General features: G+C 36.7%; 1 pseudogene; it reads left to right on the top strand.

The window, feature by feature from the left end:
- The first annotated feature begins 3,761 nt into the window (after positions 1–3,761).
- On the top strand, positions 3,762–4,264 carry LOC148774037 (tRNA-splicing endonuclease subunit Sen15 pseudogene; annotated as a pseudogene).
- Positions 4,265–4,707: the final 443 nt, after the last annotated feature.

Genomic DNA, 4,707 nt, shown 5'->3' with positions numbered 1-4,707 from the left:
CGGTAGGTATTGCGAGGGGGCATCAGAGGGCAGACACACTGAAATCATAATCACAGGAAACTAGTCAATCTGATCACATGGACCACAGCCGAATGTGGTCCACTGGAGAAGGGAATGGCAAACCACTTCAGTATACTTGCCTTGAGAACCCCATGAACAGTATCAAAGGGCAAAATGATAGGATACTGAATAGGAATTCTCCAGGTCGGTAGGTGCCCAGTATGCTACTGGAGATCAGTGGAGAAATAACTCTGGAAGGAATAAAGGGACAGAGCAAAAGCAAAACCAATAGCCAGCTGTGGATGTGACCGGTGATAGAAGCAAGGTCCGGTGCTGTAAAGAGCAATATTGCAAAGGAACCTGGAATGTTAGGTCCATGAATCAAGGCAAATTGGAAGTGGTCAAACAGGAGATGGCAAGAATGAACGTCGACATTCTAGGAATCAGTGAATTAAAATGGACTGGAATGGGTGAATTTAACTCAGATGACCATTATATCTACTACTGTGGGCAGGAATCCCTTAGAAGAAATGGAGTAGCCATCATGGTCAACAAAAGAGTCCGAAAGGCAGTACTTGGATGCAATCTTAAAAACGACAGAATGATTTCTGTTTGTTTCCAAGGCAAACCATTCAATATTACAGTAATCCAGGCCTATGCCCTAACCAGTAACGCTGAAGAAGCCATAGTTGAATGGTTCTATGAAGACCTACAAGACCTTTTAGAACTAACACCCAAAAAAGATGTCCTTTTCATTATAGGGGACTGGAATGCAAAAGTAGGAAGTCAAGAAACCCCTGGAGTAACAGGCAAATTTGGCCTTGGAGCACGAAATGAAGCAGGGCAAAGGCTAATAGAGTTTTATCAAGAGAACGCACTGGTCATAGCAAACACCCTCTTCCAACAACAAAAGAGAAGACTCTACACATGGACATCACCAGATGGTCAACACTGAAATCAGATTGATTATATTCTTTGCAGCCAAAGATGGAGAAGCTGTATACAGTTAGCATAAACAAGACCAGGAGCTGATTGTGGCTCAGATCGTGAACTCCTTACTGCCAAATTCAGACTTAAATTGAAGAAAGTAGGGAAAACCACTAGACGATTCAGATATGACCTAAATCAAATCCCTTCTGACTATACAGTGGAAGTGAGAAATAGATTTAAGGGACTAGATCTGATAGATAGAGTGCCTGATGAACTCTGGATGGAGGTTCGTGACATTGTCCAGGAGACAGGGACCAAGACCATCCCCATGGAAAAGAAATGCAAAAAAGCAAAATGGCTGTCTGAGGAGGCCTTACAAATAGCTGTGAAAAGAAGAGAAGCAAAAAGCAAAGGAGAAAAGGAAAGATATAAGCATCTGAATGCAGAGTTCCAAAGAATAGCAAGGAGAGATAAGAAAGCCTTCCTCAGCGATCAATGCAAAGAAATAGAGGAAAACAACAGAACAGGAAAAACAAGAGATCTCTTCCAGAAAATTAGAGATATCAAGGGAACATTTCATGCAAAGATGGGCTCGATAAAGGACAGAAATGGTATAGACTTAACAGAAGCAGAAGATATTAAGAAGAGGTGGCAAGAATACACAGAACTGTACAAAAAAGATCTTCAAGACCAAGATTGTCACGATAATGTGATCACTGACCTAGAGCCAGACATCTTGGAATGTGAAATCAAGTGGGCCTTAGAAAGCATCACTACGAGCAAAGCTAGTGGAGGTGATGGAATTCCAGTTGAGCTATTTCAAATCTTGAAAGATGATGCTGTGAAATTGCTGCACTCAATATGCCAGAAAATTTGGAAAACTCAGCAGTGGCCACAGGACTCGAAAAGGTCAGTCTTCATTCCAATCCCAAAGAAAGGCAATGCTAAAGAATGCTCAAACTACCACACAGTTGCATTCATCTCACATGCTAGTAAAGTCATGCTCAAAATTCTCCAAGCTAGGCTTCAGCAATATGTGAACCGTGAACTCCCAGATGTTCAATCCAACTTTAATCTTCCCTAAATTCTTGACTGACATGTGAACTGTTCACCTGTGGGAGATATTCTAAATGTTCCAGTGGGAAATAACTATTAATAGTTGAATATCCAAAACAGAGATGTTTGTTGCTACCAATCACTGTGGAAAGAAAGTACTTGAACCTTGTCAAAACATATCATTTTGGTAAACACTTCTTGAATTTTCTTCCTGACAAATAATAAAACTAAATTTAATTCAAGGTGATTATCAAGTAAATTAAACACTTGAAAGAAAAAAAGAACACTACCTTTCATAAAAAGATGATATGATCTAGAGTCTTCTCAATGTTATGAACATTTATAAAACAATAAAGAAATTACCAGACATATAAAGAAGCAGAAAATGTGACTCACTGAGGGAAAAATGTCAATAAAAATGGACCCTAACATGATCTAAGTTTTAGAATTAGTAGAAAAGATTTTCAAAATAACTATTAGAATTATGCTCAGGTTTTTAAAAGGATCATAGACAAGGAACAAATTTCAGCAAATAAATGAAAATTATAAAAAGAATGAAACAGAAAACCTACAATAAAAAATAATGCTATTTAAAATGTTTAAAAAGATAAATCTATTAGCATATTGGATATTAAGAGGACAGAACAGTGAATGTCAAGATAAATAAAGACTAAGTGATGAGTAACAAAGATAATTTTTTAAATGAACAATGAATCAGTGACCTTAAAGAAAATATTAAATGGTCTAATATATGTATGTTGGATTCATCAAGAGAATAGTAGAGAAAAAGTACTGAAGAAATAATGGCAAAAAATTACAATTTCAGGGAAAATCATTGACTCCAAAATTCAAGAAGCTCAGCAAACATCAAGCAGAATTAATACAACAAAAAGTTATAACATCATGATCTTAGACTACCACAATCGAACTGGTGAAAACCAAATACAAAGAATTCTTGAAAGTTTCCAGGGAAAGAAGATTCATTTTATATATAGAACAAAAATTTGAATGTAAGTTGACTTCTCATTAGAAAGAGTGAAATTAGAAGACAAAGAAATTATATTTTAAATCTAAAATAAACTCAACAGTTTATGTGCAGAAGAAAAATAAGTCACAAATGAGAGTAAAACAACAATTTTTAGATAAAAAAACCTGACAGAATCTACCACCAGCAGACCTGCAGTGTAAGAAACGCTAAAGAAAATTCTATTTGATGAAAGAAAAGGATTCAAAATGAAACATGCATACAGACAAAAAAAAAGAATCAGAAATGATAAATAGGCAGTAATATATACTTTTTACATAATAACACAATACTTTTTCATCTCAGTTTCTTTAGTGACCAAGCAACAGTTGAAATTTTAAAAATTATACCATTATATTATGAGGTCAATAATGTGTATAAATATAAATATTTATATGACACGATAGTGCACAAGATAGGGGAAATAAGGAATTAAATATTATAAGGTTCTATTGTTTTATAAGACCCAGTATGTTGTTAAATCTAAATGGACTGTGATATGCTACAGATCCATACTGGAATCACAAGAGAAATCACTAAAAATATAAAAAAATAAAGGTAAAAAGCTAATATAGGAATTAAAATAATCATTTTAAAAAAGGAAAAGAAGATAAACAGATAAACTAAGAACAGGTGGAACAAAAAAAATTTTTAAAGGTTAGACAAACGTCAGTCTTATCAAAAATTATATTAAATATAGGGGCGTGGAGAGAGCAGCGTGGTGCACCATGAGCGTGCCGCGTGGCTGGGCATGGAGGAATGCAGAAAGTCCCAGCTGACCGCAGGCACGACTGGGCGGCGATCGTGGTGGCGGCAGCGCCCACCCATGGGCCCCCTGAGGACGCCTGGATGGGCACGCATCCTAAGTATTTAGAAATGATGGAGTTAATTATAAGAGATGCCACCCAAGTTTATATAGAGTTCTTGGTTTGCCTGGACCTCATAGAGAGTAAAAGCTGGCATGAAGTAAACTAACTGTGTGGGATTACTAGATCTCCAGCTCACCTGCCTTCTCGGCACTTAGACAGAAGGAGAAGGGTTTACAGTCTGTGGTACCTATACCCATCAGTGCTTCCCTCAGCCATAACAGGATAAGGGGGATCTTGAAGGCATCCTGAAAATTGCAAGGTGATCCTGACTTGCCTATGTCTTTTTCTTTTGGCCATAGTGGAGTCTGACTCCACAACAGACTACTACAAACTCACTGATGGATTTATGCTACCAGATCCTAAGAATATTTCCCTTAGAAGATGACGCCTATACTTCTGGATGATTACTTTATTCACACAGAATTGGATTGTGAACCATCAGCTTGGTTCATCTTTGATTTGAGATAGTAAGAGATGACTTAGCTGGTCCCATTCCAGAAGTTTTCTTTTTTGAAGAATAAAACTTCCCCATATAGAAGAATGTATTTTGTTAAAAAAAAAAAAAAGTAAGATAGTTGCTCTAGAAATTTCTTATCTGGAGTCAGTTTAATTATAGTCGGATGCAAGTTTATGCCTATGCTGTATTCAGAAGGATAGAACATTCTTGAGACCACCATATCTTTCCCTTACTCAACTTTCTCAGTGCCTTTTGGTCAGGACAGCTAGTCTGCAGAAATGGAGAATTTACTTTAGTCTGATTTTTCATCCTCAATAGAAAGTGTTCTTTCAATTGGTTTTCATGGTGCAATTAATTTTCCTTCCTTCTTT

This window comes from Moschus berezovskii, chromosome 24, assembly GCF_049115385.1.
Source record: "Moschus berezovskii isolate FMDL1 chromosome 24, NW_MosBer_1.0, whole genome shotgun sequence".
Lineage (NCBI taxonomy): Eukaryota > Metazoa > Chordata > Mammalia > Artiodactyla > Moschidae > Moschus > Moschus berezovskii.
This window is presented reverse-complemented; position numbering and strand designations above follow the sequence as displayed.